The sequence below is a fragment of the Lemur catta genome, chromosome 14, assembly GCF_020740605.2.
Source record: "Lemur catta isolate mLemCat1 chromosome 14, mLemCat1.pri, whole genome shotgun sequence".
In the NCBI taxonomy this organism is placed as follows: Eukaryota; Metazoa; Chordata; class Mammalia; order Primates; family Lemuridae; genus Lemur; species Lemur catta.
In genome coordinates this window covers 13,871,560-13,895,105 of record NC_059141.1, presented here as the reverse complement: position 1 = coordinate 13,895,105, position 23,546 = coordinate 13,871,560, and the positions used below count along the sequence as shown (strand labels likewise).

Sequence of the window (23,546 nt, the reverse complement as noted above, 5' to 3'; positions counted from 1 at the left end):
AAATGAGTGTAATGTTACCAATGTGTTCAACAATAGGGTTCCCGAGGCAGTAGGGTGTTGGTGACCACAAAACACGTGGATTTAGTCTGATTTTTACCACTAAATCACTGTGTAACCTTGAATATGTTGTAAGTTCTCTAGGTACCCCCATCTCCATGTTAAACCTATATCTGGCCTCTAAATAATGAGCCTTCCCTTCCCAGCAATTTGACAATGTTTAAATCTAGCAGACTGGATTTCTGTGAGTAATCCTGTTTGGTAGTAAATAGAACCAGGTACGAAAATTCATTTCAGTGATAACATTTTGGTTGATATTCACACTAATCTTAGAAATTTAGAACTGGCTGTTTACTTTTCAGTATCAAAGGGCACCAAAAGGATGTCCTTCCATGTACAAAATAATTTTAACAGAAATTTTTAAATCACATTATCCTCTCCAAATCTGTTCCAAATGATCAGATTTAGAATCTTGGCTAAATCCAAAATTATAATATTGGGAAATTCACAGGACAATAATTTAATCTGCTAGATAAAATAAGGGTGAGAGATTGGGCCAGTAGGTTGTTTTCAAATTATTTCAAGATCATATCTCCCTAATTTTGCAACTCATTTTTCAGCCATGAAAATAAATAATTGCACAATATTTTCAGAACTTCAATCAGGTTGAAATCAGTCAATAAGTCAAAAACAACTGAATTTATTCTGCCTCTTTTTCACATTTCCTTAAATTTTATAAGAGCTGTTTTACTGGAAATCATTTAAGTTCAGAGAAAATTTCAGATCCATCTTGTTGAAAAAAAATGGGTTTTCATATTTCATTATTAAAAATTTTTTTCCAGCAAAATTGCCATTGAGGCTAACAATCATAAGACTCCCTCATCAAACTGAGAAATCACTCAAGATTGTGAATTTTTGTGTTCCTAGAATTTTAAAAAGCTAAGAAAAGATCTGAAGGCTAAAAGATACCAGGTAGGTTTTTTGTTTGTTTGTTTGGTTGGTTTTTGTTTTTATTTCTGTTTTTCTAGAAAGCTCACACAGTTAAGGAGAAAATGCCACAGCTGCAGTGTCTCTAATACCAGGCGGTCCAGCAGGTCAGAGGGTCAGGGCCTTTCAGGTACAGGCGATGATAAAAAGTCTGAATGACATTCTGTGCCGACAAGGTAGAAAGCACCCCAACAGTTATGAGGATCTATGAGAATGAGCACGCTACATTTTTGCTTGGGCTGTTTGAGATTGGGGTTAGCTGGGGTCTGGGGTGCTTCTGACCAGCAAACCTACTGAATATCTCCTAGGAACACAGGATTAACATTTGCTTATTTTAATATTAATAGATGTTCTTTAGATTGCTTGTTAAATTCACTTCCAAACAAATCAAACCCTTATTCCCACTCATATGTAATATGTGAAAATACATATATCTATATATGATGTGATATGTGTGTGGTTAAAGCTTATATATTTTCTTCTGCAAATTTTCAGTTTTCCTTATGACTAGACAGAAATTCAAACTCAAATAAATTGCCTTTTCAATCTACCTGCTTATCAAAGTAAGCAAGCCTCGGATTTCGTAGTCTAACGTGGAACTCACGTGGCAAAAGAATGCTAAGTTTACGGGAACGTTAATATAAAATGCAAGTCCACTGCTTTCTGAATTATACATTTTTCTTAATTTATTTTATTTTTAGTATTTTTTATAACATAGTTTATAATATGAAATGTTATAAAATAATAAAGCTGATTTATTTTAGGCTGGATTCCTATTCAGTCATGAGGAAAAGTTTACAGAGGAAATAATTGATTTCAATTTTTCTTAATCCACAAAAATCACATAGAGTTAAAGCGAGTTGTATTAAGGGTGTGAAATGAATTGGAGAACTGGTCTAGACATGACAAAATTGAATGCAGATTTTTCTTGGTTACATTAGCCTTCTTATTATTACCTGTACCACTGAGATTTGATTGCTTAGGTCAGGGGTTCTCAACCCTAGCTATATATTAGAATTTTCTGGTGAGCTTTTCATAAAATACCAGTGACCCTCCCCAAACCAAACTGAATCACAATCTCTAGGGGTTGGGCTTGGACATCAATACTTTTGAAAACGTTTCATATGATTCTAATATGCAGCTGGAGTTAAGAATCATTGATTTAAGTCTTACAGAGAGTCTGACCCCAGAAAACATGAATAATCACATGCCTACGTTCTGAAAGATGCCATTGTAGATTTACTACTAGCAGATAGCAGTAGAGGGAAATTTTAAAAAGCAGGCCAGACGCCAGCCCTGGTTAAGTAGCCTGGCCAATGCACACTGGGCACCAAAAGGAATTTTTAAGGATTAAAGAATTTCTTAAAAATTATTCTCAAGGATGTGCTTTTTGGCTTCTTCTAAAATTTATACTTGGGTCTGCTATTTGGAAAGCTCAACACATGCATCCAAGGCAAGAATTATGAAAGCCTGGAAAAGGGTGGGGAGGAAAAAAATCACAGAATAAAAGAATTTTTATTTCTCAAGGACTTCTTAGCCTCCAAAGAATGCAAAATTATTAGGAGAAATATGTCTGTCTATTTATTTTATGGTGCACAATGTGATTTTTTGATATATGTATACACTGTGGAATGATTAAATCAAGCTGATTAATACTCCTCACATACTTATCATTTTTATGGAGAGAACATTTAAAATCTACTCTCTTAGAAATTTTCAAGTATATTATTTGTTATTACTAATTATAGTCACCATGCTGTACAGCAGATCTCCAGAACTTACTCCTCCTAACTGAAACTTTGTACCCTTTAACCAACATCTGTATCTGCCTATATTTACGCTTGTATTTATCTATGTTTCAAATTATTAGGACTTTGGAAAGAATCATAGAATTTAAAGTTAAAGGTGGAGGAATCTTCATGCTATGAAAATGTGATCTTAAGCAACTTAATCTCTATAAGTCTCAGTTTCTTAATTTGTAAAACGGTGTTTAGATGGAAAAATAATGAAAATGCAAACTACTTTAAAAATGTTCAAGTGTTATATTCTTTAATTAAAGTTGGCTTTCAGGTATATTGGAATTTCAAGGTCAATCCCCTAGCAATAATTTTTATCTGCAGAGCCCTAAACCAAAGGCCATTATTTAATGAGAACCCAGTTGCATTATCAAGTATGGCTAAAAACACTCACCAAAAATATAGCCATTGTTCTAAATCCTGGTACATGCCTTGACTTTGTCTTGCTATTTTAAGAACTAGCTAAGAAGGAGTTAATGGTTCAATTAAAGTTACTTAAATGTGACTAAAATAGGACGTTATCTTTTCAGCAACTGGAAAGAGAGCTGCTGCATTTTAGAATGCTAGCTTTTGGAGAGCAGCTGACTTTTAAAATGTTTATATCCCCATGTCCTCTTGCCCCAAAGGGCTTAATAAAGATTCCAGTTGGAATTAAATTTACAATATGGTGACTGGACATTTCATTTTTACTGAGATACAGTACAATCCCCTTAGAGGATTGTATTTCATCTATGTAAATATCTACAGTTTGCAGATATCTCTGTCTCTACCCTAACAAATTGCAAAAGACTGTTGATATCTGGCCTCCCAAGAGCTCACAGATTTGTTTACAAACTACTTTCAGTATTATTTTCAAGCTCTGCAACCAAAATTGTGAGCCTCAGCAGTCAGCTGCCTGGGCATTTCATAACACACAGCCTTATGTTGATAACACTTGACTTGTCTGCGTGCCTTAACTCCCCAACTGCACTATCGTTATTGGAGAGCAGACACCAGGACTTCTGTCCCATTCATAGCAGATACTCAAAGAGTCTCTATAATACATAGAGTGTTGGAAGGAGTGTGACAGGCCATCTGATCTAACATTCTTATCTAGAGAGTGAGATTTAAAGGCCCAAGGAAGTTGAAAGATTTGCCCAAGGTTACTCAATTAGTAGCAAAATCAGAATTTTAACCTAGGACTCCCAACTCCCAGATCTGTTGGATAAATCAGTAAGGAACATTAAGAAGCTCAAAGATCTGATGGTTTGAAAGGCTGCCACTGAAAAGGAGGAAAACATGTAGAGTCATTCTTCTCCTCCCTGTTCTTGCCAGGTCCCCTATGATGGAAGGACACTAGATTACAAGTCTGAATAGAACACGTGAAAGCAGAAGTGTGGCATTTGGGGAGATATAAGGATATGAAAAAAAAGTGGGAAGATTCTTCTCTAAATAGAAAAACTACAAATATTAATGACTTCCCAGTGATTTGTGCTAGAATTAGTCTTCTACCCCAACCTGCCTCCAGGAACCTTCCTAGCTGGTCCAGACTTGGTTCTGGAATAAGAATAACAAACTGGTTTACCAAAGCTCTGAGTAAGGGCTTTCAGGACATCTGCACATATTGGTCTGGATTTGACTAAGTGAGATGATTGGGACAGGGATTTGTAAATAATAAAGCACTAGACAAGCAAGAAGGAGATCACTGCCCATCATTTATTTTAATCCAAGAAAGGCTTGGCTTTCGTTTGAACTGTTGGAATTTGGAGCCAGAATAAAACAAAACCAAGAATGTTACAGAATTAAATCTTGGCTTTTAAAGTGCAGAATGGCCACACTGTTCCCTTCATAAGAAAGACCCAACTTGCTATAAGTGAAGTTCCCTTGCTATTTCCTCATTCCAAGGTACATAGGAAGCACATCTCTCTTATTGGATTCAAATCCACACATGGTTAATATTTGAAAAGCTGACAAAACAGAAGGACAGCTTTGTAAGTAATCCTTGTGTAATGTAGTGATTTGGGGAATTCTGGTACTTGGAAGTTTATAAAGTTAAATATCAATTTTAGCTCTGTTGCTTGATTCATGACAAGAAATCTCTGAGGTAGTAAAGATAGTAAAAAAGTTAGGATTGTAACTCATGTCTCCCTAGCATAAGACCCAGCACCTCTGGGTTGGTACAATGCCCAGCGCAAGGACAGTTAGAAGAACAGCTAATTGGGTGTGTTCTTGGGGGTCTAACCTGAAGATGCACTTATCCCCAACAATTGTCTCAGGAGCCAAAAGCTAATTGTGCAAAAAGCCAGGAACTCACATAGAGATGGAAAGACCATCTAAAGCTAATACACAAATTAGCTCTGGCCCCTGGATTTAATACCTAAAACAAAATAAATCCAGACCAGAAGATTAGGGATAGATGGATGATTCTTCTCTGAATAGAAAAATTGCAAATATCAATGACATCCCAGGCATTTGTGCTAGAATTAGTCTTATATTTTTATAAGCAATCCAGAATTGAAATCTCTAAGTTTGTACATCACGCTGTTTTCTAGAAGCAAAATGCCAACATAATAATAAAAAAAAAAATGGCAGAAGAGCTTGCTGAGTTCTAAGAATGCCCAGAATGCAAACTTTCAAGGCAGGCAAGTGAACAAGGAAACCAGGCTTAAGTAATTACGGAATTCAGCTATCCCTGTAAATTGTCCCTGTGGAGTTTTCTGAAAGTGTGAGCTCAAAGTATTGCAATTAAAAACAAATGTCAACAAAATGTAAAGTGTACTCAGGAAGGGATGTGCAAACTAAACTCTGTACAAACTGTAGTGTACTCAGAATCTTTGAGACAATTTTAATTGCCAACGTTTCAAGACTTATTGGAGAAGAATCAGAACTGTACCCAACGGGCCTCTGGGGCTCCCATTATTAGGATTCCTCAGGATGAAAGTTTGGAGGGGCCTTTGAGAAGACATTCTGTACGAGAGCATTGCTGGGGACAATCAAACCTGGCAGGGTGCTGACTGCACCTGCTCTGGGCTAAACACCGAGCATGCATGAATTTCTCACTTATTATTCAGTCACCCATGAAGTAAGGAAATTATTAACCCACTTTATAGAAGGAGCTGAGGCTTAGAGAAGTTAACTAACATGCTATGAAGGGGCAAGAATTCCAATTAAGGGTGTTTGATTCCCGAGCCTCTGACTGTGCTAAACTACTTTTCTATGAAGTTTTCATAAAACTTTGTTTCCTTTCCCCTAGAGAGTCCAAAGTGCAGCCATTAGTAATCAGTGGTTCCTTTCGATTTGTGTGTGACTAATGCCCTCCCTCTCTTCTAGGGGTACAAAGGTAGTGTTCTTCCCTTTCCTCGCTATGTCCCCCAGAAAGAGAGGGCACTGAGCCACCCAGTTGGAGTAGAGACTGAGAGTAGAGCAGTAGTGATATTTTGAAAGTGTAATTTGAGAGGACTAAATTTAAGATAAATTTCTGAATGCTTATAAAATTAAGGAATTCCTCATCCTACCAGGAGGTACAGGTTGAAAACATAAATGAGTGTAAGAAATCTTTAAATAAGTTCTTGATGGTACATCCAAATGGCTTATTCAAGGATACTGGGAATGTCTGAAGGACATCTCTAATCCTTTGGAAATGGAATAGCACTGAAACCCCATCCCTTGGTGTTACTGTCAAAGACCATTTTTACACTGGATAAACTAGAGTCTAGTCTCATTGGAACATTTTTACTTAACTTTCTTTAGGTTTCTGAGTGTCAATAATTTGGGGGAGAGTATCTCAAAAAACAATATGTAGTTAACAGCTCTGAAATTCAGTAGCTGTTTGATGACAACATTTTCTGTTGTTTCCATTCATTGTGTGATCACATTTCCTCATCATGTGTCCTTTTGATAATGTTTTACCCCCATTGTTGGTTTATATCTATTACCTGTACGTCTGTGTCTCCTTCCCAGACCAAAGTAAGCATGATTAATGTTAGCAATACGCAATCACCATGCATCTATTATGACTTGGGGTCCCGTGCTAGTTGTTGGCTACATTTTTAGTTATGCCCAAAGTGTGGTAATGCAATCATCACTTACTTAATTGCATTAAGAATCTATTTATTTCAAAATAATACAAGATCTACACAATTGATTAGTGGTAACAAATATTTGACCAAGCAAAAAAACCAAGATAACAAAATATGAACTATTATATTTTCCTCTAATTTGATCTATATTTATTGCAAATTTTGAGAAACAAGTTTATATCTTGAACATGTGGGTCAGGTCACTTCCTGAGCTCTGAGAGCATTCCATCACCCTTAGCATAAACTCAATTTCCTTGTCATAGCCAGGCCCTGTATGATAGCACTGCTGCCAGCATCATCACTGTCCCCTGAGCTCCCACACCCCACCCACACTGATGTCCACTTAGAACCTCAAATGCTCTGAGCTCTCTCCCACAGCAAGCTGTTTGCACATGCTGTTCCCTCTTCCTAACCAGCTTTTCCTTTATCTACCTTTGCCTTTTTTACCTGAGAAATATGGATCTTTCTCACCTGCCACCTCTTTGGAAAAACCAAAATGCAAAGCAAAAATAAACGCATGAGGTCAATAGGTAAACAGTATTTGCCAAAACCTACCAGGATTGAGTAATAATGGAAAACTTCCTACCAACACAAACCTTTACCAATAACAAACAGAGAATTGTTTTCCATCCAATTCATTTCTTCATGGAATGTTCATTTAATCCACTCCAAGTAGATTATTAACCACTAAAAAACTTTAATTCTGGACACCAAAAATAAACTATTATTGTTTTCTTCTTTGATTTTTCAATTCTTCATCTCAATTGTTTATTTAAAACAATTTATTTTTGATAGATTTAGTCTGCTTTCAGTTTAAATAAATATGAGAATTTATTCATTCTACTCCTATCCATGAAAGATGAATTTTAACAGACAGGTCATTACAGAATATAAAATGGAAAGCACAGGGGCTTTGTGGTTGTTGTTTGTCTTTTGCCTTGTATTATTCTCAGATGCCAGGTTTTCAGGTGCACTCGATGTTTTGTCTTTCACTACACTGTTAACTGGGTGGTCTTCTCCCCATGAGCCTTACTTCTCTTCCCTGTGTGGGTCATTTATGATTATATTCTAGAAGCTCCTGCACATTAAGCCCACAGCAGGGAAAACCCAGCAGCATGGGTTTTCCATTACGGGGACAAGCCAGCCACTTGGCTGGGCACTAGATCCCAATGTCTTTCTGCCTCATTACCATTGAAATTCGGCTGCGTTTCCTGGCCCCACAATATTCAAACTGTGCATAATGAGCTTTGTGCCCTCCAAGGCTGTAAGAGTGAGGAGAGAAGGCAGCTTGTGCCCGAAAGTCACTGCGGTATGATGTGCTAAGAGATCCTTAACAAAGATATTTCCTTATTCAAACTTTGTTTCAAGTGTGTGATCTTTGTACTTATACATACTTATATTCTTAAACTACCAGCAGATGAGGTTCATAATTTTTATTCTTCACTAACGCGCTATGCTAGTATCTCTTATGATGTCTGACTATGGCATAGCAATGCAGAAAATTTTCTATTTCAATATTTGTACATACATATTTCTTTAATATTTCAGGATGCTTGGAGCTAAGCAACCCCCACATTTCTTGCCTGATGATTCAAGTGCTAAAAAAAAAAAAAAAAATCTGCTAAATTTTATCTTTTACAGAGAGAAAAAAAGAGTTGTGAGTCCTGTGGATTAAAGCCATGGTTCCTGAATTTTTGTTGGCATCAAGAATCATCTGGGGGCTTTTTCTCTTAAAAACAAAAGCAAAAAACCCTGCAGATTACAAATTCCCAGACCCCATCCCTGGAGATACTGATTAAGGCCCAGGAATTTGTCTTCTTTAATTTTTCTTAAAGTAGGGCCCTCAATAATTCTGAGAAAGGCTCACAGATTATGCTCTGAGAAACCTAGAATGAAGAGCTGCTTTAGCTATTCTCACCCACTTGCCAAGCTGTCATCCGGGATAATTTCTGTCTATACTCAGAAAGAAACCTATGAGAAGTTTAAAAGTCCTTCTGTGAGTAAACTGAATGTCCTACAATGGGTGATTTCTGGATGCCTTGGGAAGAGATAAAGGCAAATGCTTTGTTTCCCAAAAATGGTCTTATTCCACCTCTAACCGACTTCTCCTCCTCCTTCTCTTCCTCTTCTCTTACCTCTCCCTCCTCCTCCTCCTCCTCATCTTTTGGTTCCTTTAGGCAAATATTCTTTTCTTCTGTCGTTACCCAGCCTCCTTTTCCAGAGGCTGATGTGAAGTCTGCCAAGCATCTATTTTTAAGAAGATAGATTAGGTACGTATTAACTGCTGGCAGAATTTAGAGGTGGGATTAAGAACTTTAGAAGGCCAAGAAACCACTATCTCCAGAGTCCTGGCATTGGTTGGGATAAAATCACCCTTCTTATTTTTAAGATGAATCTGCTGGCATAATGTCACATAGTGCAGAAATTCAGCAGCACACCATTGCTCAAATCCCAGTAAGGGAGCATTCCTCCCCCTGCCACTCCACCCCACGACAGGAACAGGCAAACAGAATGCAGTGCACAGAGTCCCACCAAGTTCAAAGCCATCATACACAGGAGCTAAGGAAAAGGCTGCCACAATGGAAACCTCTGGGAGCTGGTTATCAAGATTAGTACCCAGGGTAACTCACAGCCTAGGAGAGGAGCAGAGCTTTTGAAGGAGCAGTTGGGGGATGTGAGGGTAGCAAGACTGATTTAAGAGGCTGCGAACACAGACAAAGCTATTTACCAGCAAGGTCTTTCTTTGTTTTATCAGTGAAGCAAACCAGCTGCCCTGCTAGTCTTGACACTGTAATCTGAGCCATGAGATGGCAGGTGGTTAACAACATCCTCTCTCACCAAGCCAGGAAATGATGAAAAAATGTCTGCATGGACCCCTTGAGGGATAAACAGGGGGAAATGCTCATTGTCTTTTGAACATTTAGCTGTTGGAAAGGGAAGAAAGGAGTTGAAAAATGGGTGAATGAATAGTGGGGTTTGCGTCCTGGCAGTGTTTGTACCCATATCTCCTTGCAGTCGAAGTTGCTGTCCTGGGAGAATCATCCTGGGAGCGAAAGGAGCACTTTAAAAAACTCGTTTTTTTTCCAAATGCAGAATAGCTTTGTTCCCTGTGCTCACGCTAGGCATCGGACCTCTGCATTGCCTTGCGGAAGACGGAGTTAACCCATTTTCCCTCTGTCCTTTGCCTAGAGAGGGAACCCTGAAGGGATCCCATGGAAGGGAATGACATGCAAAGGGTCTCCCCTATGAGCAGGAAATGAGCAGTTCTTACTCAGAGTCATTGAACTTCTACATGTTTCAACTTCCTATCTTCTCCAAAGCCACCTCAAACCTTCAAGAATCTTTCCATGATGCCTCTTGGACCATCAATTTATTCTACATGCAGGGGAGGGGCAGATACTGTGGTGCATTATCATCCAACAAGGATCACCAGAGATGTTCCATAGATATTCCCAAGTCTGTTCATGTATTGTGCCACTGAATTAAATCTGGAAACTGCAGTTCTGAACTATAAGTCATTGCCTGGCAATTGATGTAAGATTTACCAGTTATTTGTATTAACATGTTGTTTATCAAAATGAATAATCTGCATTCGTGGATTTGTTCTGCTCCTGTGTGCATTATATCCTGGGAATACTGAAGAACTGACGTGCTATGCTCACTCACTCTTTCCTGCACGTACTGATGGGCTGCTCTGTTGCTATTGGCTCGTTGCCTCATTTAACAGTTAATGCAACCATTTGCAGTTAATGCCCCTATGAGGGACTGATTCTTCCATTGTTCTACCTGCAAGGCCCCAAACCTAAGCTGGAAGAAGTTCTTCTGCTTATATACAAAAAAATTTAGATAAATAAATATTAAATAATAAAACATACAAAATAAATTGGCTCAAAACATTTTCTCACCTGACATATTTTAATATTATAGGATACATCCATTGTGATAATTACCTTGAACAACATGATCATGTCCAAGCCCTGGAAAAGCATGAAACACTCTGAAAAAAGTAGCAACCGAGCTGACAGACTCATAGAATTAGAGAGACAGGATCAATCAGTTCTCTCATTCTGGTGGAGGAAACTGAGACCCAGGAAAGTAAACTAAGTTGCACAAGGTCACAAAATTAGTGGCAGAAATAGGGCTAAATTATAGTCTGTGGACACTAAGTCAAGAACTTTCATTACCACATTGGCTGACTAAACAATATCTCTTTTCAAAGAGTCTTCATTACAAGCTGTGTGATGATAATACTGGTGGCCTTTTTGCAGAACTAACCCCTGAACCCTCTCTGATCATCATCAAATGGTGCTTACATGCAAAAAACATGGTTTGAACGTTTGTGTCCCCTCCAAAATTCATGTTGAACCTTAATCTCCAACACAATAGTATTAAGAGGTGGGGCCTTCAGGAGGTGATTAGGTCTTGAGGGGTCCTCCTTAGTGAATGGGATCAAGGTCCTCATGAAAGAGGCTTCACACAGGATTCAGCCCTTTTTGTTTTTTTGTCCCTTCTGCCATGTGAGGACATGGGATTTAAAGGACCATCTTGGAAACGAAGACAGGGCCCTCATCAGACACTGAACCTGCTGGTGCCTTGATCTTGGACTCCCCAGCCTTCTATTATTTACAAATTACCCAGTCTTGGGTAATTTATGTGCTGCTTCATTATAGCAGCACAAATGGACTAAGACATGTGCCTAGCTCATTTGGCTAATTTCACCTTGTTTAATTGGAGCTGGCAAAATTCTCTTCCTCCTTTGGCTGGTGGCCCTTCCAACCAAAAGGGTTTTGCCATCTAAAGGGCCATTTTGGGGAGTGGGGCTGCTTTACTCACTCAGGCTCATCTTTAAAACGTCCTCAGGACCCACCATCCATCACTTTATCTGTCCCTGTCTGGGCAGCTATGGCAGAGACCACCTTCCCTGTGGAATGCTGGCATGGCTTTATCTCCAGGGCTTTCCAAGCGTGGGGTCTTACCTCATTCTGCCCCCCAAACCTCCTGTCAGTATAGGTGGCTGCCTGAGCTTTCTCATTCATTCACAGACAAATTGATAGCTACTGGGGACCAGGCTCTGAGCTAAGGCCCATATTGACATCCACAGTACATACATGATGCCTGCTACCCGGATGGCGCTCAATAAAGGGTTTCTGAATAAATGTTTTGATGACAAAACAGGTGGGATATAATTAAAAACATTTTGTTTGAACATAGTACACGCCGCACAAAACAATCTTGCTTTTAATATGCCTATGTAACTTGTCAAATTGTCTATCACTTCCAGGAGTTATCAACAAAAGGAAAAATCATGAAATACAAGATGGGAAAGATGACAGAGAGAAACTTCGCGTTGTTCAAGCAGAAGCAAGAAACAGGGCTGGTTAATTATAAAGGAAAAGTATTATCTTTCCTCCAGAAAAAATAACATTCTGGAGTTGTGATAAAAAAAGAGAAATAATGTCTTGAAAGAAGATAGTGGAAGGAAATAAAAACTGTATTCAGGAAATAACTATGTGGTATGAATATCCTGGTAAAGAAAGTTTGGAAAAATACACAATCCAAACATCAATGAATAATCAAGAATATGATGGTAGCATAGTTTGTAATGTTATAAAACCTATTATCCTTTTCTGGATTTTGTGTGGGAGAGCCTGTATGCGCGCGCGCGCGTGTGTGTGTGTGTGTGTGTGTGTGTATGTGGACGCACGTGTGCGTGTATCTTTATTCCAGGAAGGATGAAAAAGGTATGTGTGACCTGTGGATGTAATCACGGAGCAGGAAGGCCAAGTATTTGGAGGACTGGTATTGTGGAGCCACATTCTGAACCAGCACAAACAAGCCTCTGTCAGCTTACTGATAGCAAACCGATTACAAATGTGGAAAAACCTCCCTGCTGCCAAAATAGTCATCAGAACTGTGATAAGAAGGTGACAATCCAGTGGTAGGTACAAGTTCAGAGTCTCACTAAAATAAAAAGAGGAAAAAAATAAAAAGGAGAAAAAGAGTGGTAGATCACTGTCTCCTTAACACAAAGGGTTCCCAGTCTCCAATGTCCTTGTGTATTCCAAAACTCCCCAAGCATAGTCACTGGCAACTTATTTGTTCTAAACACAATGGGTGTTTTTCAGAGCTGGTCTTAATGCTGTAATGGCAGCATTTCTCACTGCTGACCCTGCCTTCTTTTTTGACAGCAGATTTTCCTTCCTTTCTCTCTGGCTCCTTTTCATTCTCCTCCCTAGACCCCTTGCCCTTTAATTTGGCAGTTCCTTGGAGGTTCTGTCCTATCTTCTCTCACCCCATATACTCTTCTAATGAAATATTCTTCCCTGTCTGACTGAAGGTACCATCTGTATTTTGATGAGCCTCAAACTTATCCCTAGCCGAGCTCTTCTAGACCTGAACATCCAACAGTTCACCAGCTGCTTTCACACGTGAATGAGTACCAGGCATCTCTAACCCAACATACCGAATATGTCTCCCGCCACTGCGTGGGCCCTCCCATCACTGATTAATGAATACCTGTCATTCACCAAGGCAACCCAGCCAGACTTCCAAGCCTCATCCTTCATCCTTTTCTCTTCTTTACATCACAACTATTTATGAACCATAAACTGCTAGGGAGGCTCAGGACATAGTAGTAAAGGTCAAAACGGTCATTGCCCTCATGGATCTTATAACCTTGGACTCTTCCTTACTCTCGCCAATCCTGCCAACTTTCTGTGCTGTTGTTCTTGAGACAGTCCCCTTCTCTCTAACCCCACTGCTGCTTTCCTACTTTAGGTATCCATTCTCTCTTGCCTTGATTGCCTTAATCCTTAATAGCTTCTTAATTATTTCTCTGATTCTAGGCTTGCTTTTCCAAATCATTTCCAGAAATCTGCCTAAAAGCAATCTTACCACACCATCACCACCTAACATACCTCAATGGCTTCTCTCTGCTCTTAGGATAAGGGTAGAACTTATCATTAAATGGCTAAAAGGAAGGGTTGGACTAAAGCCTGTAGGAGCCCTGGGAAGGAAGACATGTTGTCCTTTCAAACCTGAAGTCTTTAAATATTCATTCAACATTGTTAATCAGGAAACACTGGTTCTATTAATAAATATCCAGTTATATCTAAAGTTAGAAATTTGCTATATGCATTAACTATAACATAGCATCTGTTTAAAGCATACATGATTCATACACATATAAAAATGGGATCTTGCTCCACATATTGATATGTTATGTAACCTCCTCTTTTAATTTTCATATTGTAGATGTCCTTCCATGTCATTAAATATTCTTCTACCATATTACTTAAATGTCTACATAGTATTTAATTGAGTTGTTTATTTTCAAAATGGATCTTTTCCAAAGTGATATATGTACAAATTAAAAAATCAAATAGTATCAAAGGGTTTAAAGAAAAAAAAAACAATAGTACTCTGTGGCATCTGTCCCCACTTAAGTGCTGGTCCCCAGAAGCAACTGAGGATATTTTAGCTGTTGTTTCTCCTAATTTATCTCTGTACTTGCAAACAATATGTATATGCCAGTTTTTATTGCTTTATCTATTTTATCTGTTGACTTCACATCATTCACTTCCCAGTATAATATAGTCAATCATTCAACAAATGTATATTGCTCACCTACTATGTGTCAGGCACTGTTCCAGGCATCAGGAATCCAGCAATGAGTAAGACAGACAAGGCTGTTGCATTCAAGAAACTTAAATTCTAGGAGAAAGACAATTGAAAAGCAAATAACTAAATAAAAACAATTTAATATATTGCTATATACTACCAAGAAAATAAAATAGGGTGGCAGAAATTTAAAAGACTGACTTTCAGTAGGTTCATCTGAGGTGACATCTGAGTTGGCCCCTGAATGATGAGAAGAGCGTGCAATGTGAAGATCTAGCAGAAGTGCTGGGTAATAGGGACCCTGCAACAATGGCTTAAGTTTTCATCCAGGGACCTGGGCTCCTTCTATCTTCTTGCTCCTCCAGTCCCTCCTCCGTAAGGTCTCAGATGGCTCCACCACATCTATGTTCCAAACAGGAAGGTGGAGAAAGGAGGAGAGCACATGCACACTCTTCTCTATGAGGGCACAACTCAGCAATTTCCCACCTCTTTTGCTCACATCATTTTGGCCAGGCTTTAGTCACAGACGTACACTTAGCTGCAAGAGAAACCTGAAATGCAGCTTCTGTGCTGGGCAGCCATGCACGATAAGGAATTTCATTTTTATTCTAATTGCAACTGGAAGCCATGGGAGAGTTTTTGGCAGTGAACTGATTAGACAATTTTCTCTCACACCTAACCCATCTCCATTTCTTTTTTTTTTTTTTTTTTTTTGAGACAGAGTCTCACTTTGTTGCCCGGGCTAGAGTGAGTGCCGTGGCATCAGCCTAGCTCACAGCAACCTCAAACTCCTGGGCTTAAGCGATCCTACTGCCTCAGCCTCCCGAGTAGCTGGGACTACAGGCATGAGCCACCATGCCCGGCTAATTTTTTCTATATATATTTTTAGTTGGCCAGATAATTTATTTCTATTTTTAGTAGAGACGGGGTCTCGCTCAGGCTGGTCTCGAACTCCTGACCTGGAGCGATCCACCCGCCTCGGCCTCCCAGAGGGCTAGGATTACAGGCGTGAGCCACCACGCCCGGCCCCATCTCCATTTCTTAATAGCATTATATCACTAGTTTTGATTATTACTATTTATATCATCATTAGTATGTAAATATTGTTCATTACAGAACAAGTAGTATAGATTACATTTCCTTTTCTGTACAGCTTTTAGTTTGCCTCAATAATATCCTTTATTTTTCACATACATAATCATATACACATATGCACAAAAATTCATCCCAGATTCTCCATCACATCATTGATCAAATTATCTGTTCTGTCCAGTTTACTTTTGTTCTGTCTTCCAAAACCTAGTTGAAATCTCTCATCCATTGATGTCTCTCTCCACTACTATCTTCTTTTCCTTGTGAACATATTCCTTTTTAATATCTTTACTATCATGAATCTTGAGATGGAGAGGGAAAAAATAAGCATGATCTATCCACCAATTTAATTGCATTTCCAGTAACATTTTAGCTTAACAATTCTCTTTTACAATAACTTTTGACCTTGTAATATACCTTTTAAATGAAATTCTCCTTTTGACATTTTTGTGAGGCTACAGAAAAGACTAAAATGGCTTTCAATATGTCTTTGTCAAATTATTGTTCCTTTGAAGGTGACTGAATGCCAGGATGGGAGAGGAGGTGGCCTGGCTTTAATAGGGCTATACTCCTCCTCATCATTCAACTCCCAGCTCTGACATCACCTCTGCCCACACCGTTCTACTTCCCCTACAACGTATTATGATCGCTTGTGCCCTTCCTTGTATATTCCACTAGCCCTTTAAAGGCCAGCATCTCTGTCTTTTGGGTTGTTTTTGAACTGCTCACCTTATTGCCTGGATTACTTCAGTCAACACTTCAATATTTCTGCCATGTATGGATTCTTGCCACCTCTTCCTTGAGAGGAAGGTTTTATTCACAACCATCTTTGATTCTAGATATAATTGCCACTCTTAACTTTTATCTCCCCTGTGAGCATTTCAATTGTACTCAAGCTTAAAATCCCACCTCCAATGCTACTTTGTTCCTGAGGATTTCTCTAAGGAATCCATGTCCCTATCTTCTGTCCCCCACAGCGTCTTACACATAAATAACATTCAGTACATGTTTCCTGAATGAATAAACTAAGTCACCTGATGAGGATCGTATATACTTTTTTATACTATATATTTCAGAAAACATTTTCAAGCTTCTATTATTCAATGTGAAACAGCTGAGAAGGCTAGCACCGATAACATCAAGCACTATGCCTAGCCCAGAAGTAGATATGCAGCAAAAGGATATTTAATGTTTTCCTCCACTGCTTATTTGGCACAGCAAGGATAATGTAAACAAACCCATCTGTTTTCTCTCCTCCAGGGATTTCCAATGGTGACCAAAAAAACTTTGTGCTGAACTTCTAATGACTCCTGACTTATCTTACCTGTTGTCAGAAACTTGTTAAAAATTTTAATACATATGAATATATTACTAGGACACAACCTGGAATAAGAATAGAGTTCTTATATAAAAGTCAACAGCATTGAAACAAGAAGGTAAGTTTCTTGGCTGACTATCTATTCTCATGACATGTGAGTAGCTGGCTTGTTTAAAACACTATGCTTTTACTATGTATGTCTTTTAAAAAAAACTTGATCTTAACCAGGAATTACATATTATAGGATTTAGGGCCAAAAGGGACCCAAATAAGTTATCTACTTCATTATCCAACTTTCAGAGAAGATCTTTAAGAGTATGCTGCAATTTTAAAGTTTAAAAATTGGATAAAGATTTACATTTTATATATTCACATCAACACTGTGGACCATTTTAATAAATGACATTGCTTATTTAAGGTCAGCTGGTCTCTACCCTGACATTTAAAACCCCTCCTATCTCAAGTCTTCCATTCTAACTTATAATTATGAAGTTCATTTTGCTTCCCTTCTGCAATCTGAGGAAGTCAGTGTCTTACCTGCACTGCATACAACCACTTCAGGACACCTGGAATACTGCTATGCTTCCTAACTTTATCCTGTTAATTAATTCAAGTAAGTCTCATTGGACCCAAATTGTAGGCTTGTCATTATTGAACATCATCATCTTCTAGCAATTCCAGGCCAAAGTCTATAAAACTGACTATTTTGCTTAGGTTTAAATAATACATTTTAGAACATCCATTTAATTGAGTTTTCTGTACATAGTTCTCTTTTAAAACAGAATTAATGAAAAGATGCTCCACATCATTAGTCATTAGGGAAATGCAAATCTAAACTACAATGAGATACCACTTTACACTCACCAAGATGGCTATAATAAAAAAAACTATAACAAATGCCGGTGAGAATGTAGAGAAATGGGAACCCTTGTGCATTGCTGGTGGGAATGTAAAGTGGTGCAGCATTTTGGAAAACAATTTAGCAGTTCCTCAAAAAGTTTAAACACAGTTACCATGTGACCCACCAATCCTACTCCTAGGTATATATCCAAGAGAAATAAAAATATATATCCACACGAAAAATTACATACCAATATTTATAGCCAAAAAGTGGAAACAACCCAAATATCCACTCCAACAAATGAATAGATAAACAAAATGTAGTATTTTCAAACAACAGAATGTTATTTGGCCATGAAAAAGAAGGAAGTACTGATCCATGCTACAACATGGATGAACCTTGAAAATATTATGCTAAATGAAAAAAGCCAATCATAAAAAAACACATATTGGCCAGGTGTGGTGGCTCACGCCTGTAATCCTATCCCTCTGGGAGGCCGAGGCGGGTGGATCGCTCGAGGTCAGGAGTTCGAGACCAGCCTGAGCGAGACCCCGTCTCTACTAAAAATAGAAATAAAAATTATCTGGACAACTAAAAATATATATAGAAAAAATTAGCCAGGCATGGTGGTGCATGCCTGTAGTCCCAGCTACTTGGGAGGCTGAGGCAGTAGGATCACTTAAGCCCAGGAGTTTGAGGTTGCTGTGAGCTAGGCTGACGCCATGGCACTCACTCTAGCCCGGGCAACAAAGTGAGACTCTGTCTCAAAAAAAAAACCCAAAAAAACCACATGTTATATGAGTCTGTTTATAAGAAATGTCCAGAATAGTTGAATCTATAGAGACAGAAAGATTAGTTGTTGCCTAGGGTCAGGGAAAGGGGGTAGAAGAGAACTGGGGAGTGACTGCTAATAGGTACAGGGTTCCTTTTTGAATGGTAAAAATGTTCTAAAACTGATCATGGTGATGGTTGCACAACTCTGTAAATATACTATGAACCAGTGAATTGTACATTTTAAATGGATGAATTATATGGTATGTTAATTATATCTCAATAAAGCTTTTTAAAAACTTTAAAGATCAGAGTTCAGCATTCTCTATGGATGAAAGACAATTTAAAAAAATTGGCTGATACAGCAAAACAGGGATATTTGGCCTTTATTCCCTTTCCAGATACTGCTGCTTTAGCTCACTTAGCAATTTTATCTGCTTACCCTATGTGATATGTAATCAGAGCTCAAAGCCCCAACAGGAAGTCCATAACAGTTCTTTCAAACAAACTTAAAAAACAGTTTAATGACATTATCTAATGGTGTATTAAAGGCCTGCTTTGATGCCATTTTATGATCTTAAGCTCTTGCTTCCCATTTTGGAATAACAGAAGGGTTTATACAGATAATGCAATTAGACTTTACTAAACTTTTTTCCTTGAAAAAAAGGTCTATCATATTTGGGACAAAGCAAATAATGTTCTTAGGTGTTTTTAAATTCCTAATCTACTATAGTTCAATCAGGACTTAAACCCATAAAATTAAGTCCAAAACATAAGAGTGGCACTTACATAAAACCAAGTTTTGATTTAAATTGAAGGAGCTGTTTAAAGACCAGTCCAATTGATCACCTACGAATTGTTTACTTATTGTTTCTAAATTAGTTTCATGTGTATTCTATTTCACCAAAGAGATCATATAACTTCAATCTACTCCAATCTCACCTTTCTCAAGATATGAAACCAGACAAATTAATTTCCTAAGTATTTTACATATATTACCTTTTACCCAGCCCTCTAAGGAAAGCTTAAGTTCCTCAAAGACAAGGATCTCGTCCTAAATTTCAACAGCTCATAGAGATCCCATGACGATAATGTGTTTCTTAAAGTCCAAAACTGGGACAAGTTGTCCAGTCAGGCTACAATACATATACTGTATGGGCTATTAATGTATGTGTCTATGTAAATATGTATCTATATCACATGTATCTTTATCTACTCATCTATCTTCTATTTATCATTTATACTTCTTTGACTGCCCCCAAATCTTCAAGAGCTCCCGATTTTCTTTAGAATACCCTTCAAACTCCTCAGTATAGATTTTGAATCTCTTTGCCAACTTCCCCATCTGTCCTTTCTAGGCTGAGCCTCACATGCCAACCCACCAGTTACTCAAAGCTCCCCTTCCACACATATGCGCTGTCATACTTCCAGGCCTTTGCTGTCCCTTGGATTGCTCTCCAGTCTATGAAAAATCTGTTAAAATTTTAAGGCCCATGTCAAAAGTTACCTCCTCTATGGACCTCTCCTTTTCAGAATTAATTTCTCCTTTTAAATGCCCCCATGGCACTTTGTCTAGCATTATACCCCTTATCCCAGCTTGACCAACATGATGCCTAGGGACATGTCTTCTCTCCTAATATTAAGTCTCTGATGTTTGAGACTATTTATGCATAAATCCCTTAAAGCACATTCTGTATCCCCTTTACCTATAGAGAAAATCACTCCATAAATGCTTGCCAGATGGAATTATTCTTCTATTTAATTCCCCACAACACTAAGAATGGTGTACACACATACCAGTGAATCAATAAATGATGTTAATTGATGGAATATAAGTTCCTGGAGGAAGGATTCAAATGCTCAATGACTGATTTTAGTGACAATTAAAAGTGATAGATCTTGACACACAAAAAATTTATTCTCTAAATTGTTCCTACACGAAATTGAACTTAAGTAACAGACAGTTTAATGTATCAAAACAATGTTTCAATGTATACTAACAAAGCTATAACAATATTTATAAAATCATTTTTATTGATACAAACAGCAAAAGAACATAATTAGATACTATGAATCAGGGCTGAGACTAGGGTAAAACAAGAGAGGTTTCTTAGCGCAAAATCTAAGGAGGTACTTGCTCTCAGGCACCTCAAATGCAGGGTCAGCCTGAAAAAGGAGTGCCTCTTCAAACTGAGCACCCGAGGCACCTCCTCTGCCTCGCTTTGGTTCTGGCCCAGCTATGAATGTTTACGAAAATAATTTTGTGGTATACCTGGTTCTGTATACTTGGTATATTCCATTACAAATGTTTTATAAATTATTTCTGGTTTATCAAAAATAGAATTGTGAAATCATAGAGGGAATGCATTACTACACAAAGAGAATATGTCTACTTTTGGCAGGAATGGGTAGATACTAAGGGAAAGGGAGAGAGAAAACAGAATTAGCATATCAAAATAATTACCAAGTTAAAAACTTCCAGGTGTTCAGATTAGAAGTAATTCTCATAACTAAACTGTTGTATTATCCGTAACTATTAACTTATGCTTTTGCTAACTTCAAATCACTTGGCACCTTGCTAAGATCAATACCAAATGAACTGAACGAATAGGAATAAAACAATCAGATAAGTTATAAGCTAATATCAATACTCTTTCAAGACAGATCATTTTGGAGATCAGTACCTGAAAATGATTCTCTTCTTGGTTCCTTAGTCTAGTTATTCATGGTCATGCAGGACCAAATAAGGAAATTCTGGATGCATCTGATCCACAGGAATATGACTTACCTAACAAAGCATTAATTTAAATTAGTTGTCCTAAAAAGCAGTTTCATATTTAGGTACATTATTAAATATAGAGTGAGTGATAATTTATTAATAGATTTAAAAGGCACTGACATTAAGTGGTGGGAAAGGTTTCCCTATCAGATCAAAGTAATAAGAACTTGAAATCAGCCTTTCAAGTGTCACTGCGCCTGGTAATACAATGTTCAATGTCAGATAAAATTTTGAAGAAGCTTTCTGAAAAGTTTCGAGGACATATAAAGTAAAACGTTTCTCCCCGTGTTGCCTTGATTATACTTCCCCTTTTCTACACATTTTTTAGGATATTGAAAGCTGCTATCCATCTATTTTGGGTTAGTGGTAGATTTCTTTTTCTTTCATTTCACTTTAAACTTGAAAATTTTTATCTACCAAAGTGTTAGGTATTAGAACTAAGAATTTCATACAGTGCTCTCAACAGAACCTAGAAAAGCTTGGTTGTGGCTGTGACTTATCTATAAAACTATTTGCTATGGCCCCTAAATGAGGTTTTGCGTGTTCTGCAGTGATAGCGGCTAAACAAAATCATTTCAAGCTGCCATAAATGGTGATGTTTGTGTAGAAAGATGTTTTTTCATAGGATAATAAAAAGCCTGAGGCAGCTCTTAAACTAACATGCCTGGATTTTCAAAGTAGAACATTCAAAATCATAAAAAAATCTTTTTACCAATGAAAAATGACAAATCTAGGAAAAACTATTACTCAATAAATGAAAATGACCTTAGATGACTTGCCCATCTCCCTTATGTTAAGAATACCTACAATTATAGACTATATAAAGTTTTTCTAACTATAACTCCTAATTAATAACTTACAAAAAGTTTAAAATATCAAACCAAAACAAGTTAAAATATTTTAAATTTGTAATTGAAGTCAACTGAGCACACTGTTAAACACTACCACTATGCCCCTCAAAGCTTTTCTTCTCCTAAATGTGATCCCTACAACTCTTACCTCTACAACAAACTAAAATCCAAGCTCATGAAATAAAATTTTTGGAGAATACTATCCTTCTGGTGACTCAAATCATTATTGAAAATTTTCTATGAATGTTTCTATGAAAATGCTGATTAATAAATCCCCAATTTCCTTGCTAGTGTTAATACAAAAACATACATATATATTCTTGCACTCATTAGACTAGTTATTTTCTTAATTTAGACCACATAAAACATTTTTAACATGCATTGGCCCAAAATTTTCACTTTGGATCAACTACTTAATCTATGTTGGAGAGATCAATATCCATAAATAAATTATATAATATCACTTTATAAAAAATAAAACTTCAATTTAAACTTTTAGTTATCTGAGGTCTTAGGTAAATACTTTAGATAAACACCATTCATGCCAACTTTTCTGCATCCTTTATTAGGTGATAGGCACTCTGAATCATCTTCAAAGCCAAATGTTGAATTATTTTCATTGAGATTCCATAAAATTGCATGAATGTCACAGCTATAAATCCTAAAAGCCAAAAGAAATTTGATAACCTCAATGAAATGGGACAATTATTTGAAGGATAACCACCTGTCAAAACTCGCATACGTGGAGACAATCTGAATAGACCCGTATCTATTAAAGAAATTGAATTAAAAAGGGATAACCTTCCAAAACAGAATGTACCAGGCTTAGATGGGTTCATTGGTGAATTCTACCAAACATTTCAGCAAGAAATTATACCAATTCTCTGCAATCTCTTTCAGAAGATAGAAACAGAGGGACTATTTCCTAACTCATTCCAAGAGGCCAGCATCACCCTATTATCAAAAGTAATAAAGATATTTTAAGAAAACAGAGCAATATCTCTCATGAACATAGAAAAATTCTCAACAAAATATTAGTACATTGAATCCAACAATGTGTAAATAAAGAATTATATACCACAATCAAGTGGGATTTATCCCAGGTATACAAAACTGGTTTGAAGATCAATTAATGTAATCCATATCAAAAAGCTGAAGAAAAATCACATTATCTTATCAACAGATGCAGAAAATGCATTTTACAAAATCCAATACTCATTCATGATAAAAACTTTCAGTAAACTAGGAATAGAGGGGAACATTTCCTCAACTTGATAAAGAACATCGACAAAAACCCTACAGCTAACATCATTATTTAATGGTGAGAAACTAAAAGCTTTCCCACTAATATTACAAATAAGGCAAGGATATCCCCTCTTACCACTCCTTTTCAACATTAGAAGTCCTAGTTAATGCAACAAGACAAGAAAAGGGAA

The 23,546-nt window shown here is 37.4% G+C and overlaps 1 long non-coding RNA gene across 3 annotated transcripts in view; it reads right to left on the bottom strand.

Moving 5' to 3' along the window:
* Positions 1-23,152, bottom strand: part of LOC123649878 — a 38,040-nt gene extending 14,888 nt beyond the window's left edge. Inside the window, exons 1-3 of one of the 3 annotated variants that reach the window (XR_006739172.1) lie at positions 22,647-23,152; positions 21,165-21,268; positions 14,465-14,551 (exon numbers count right to left, since the gene is read on the bottom strand). This is a non-coding gene — a long non-coding RNA (uncharacterized LOC123649878). Of the gene's footprint in view, positions 1-14,464; positions 14,552-14,659; positions 14,861-21,164; positions 22,354-22,646 lie in introns of those variants that run through there. The other 2 variants (XR_006739171.1, XR_006739170.1) reach the window with 2 other exon arrangements.
* Positions 23,153-23,546: the final 394 nt, after the last annotated feature.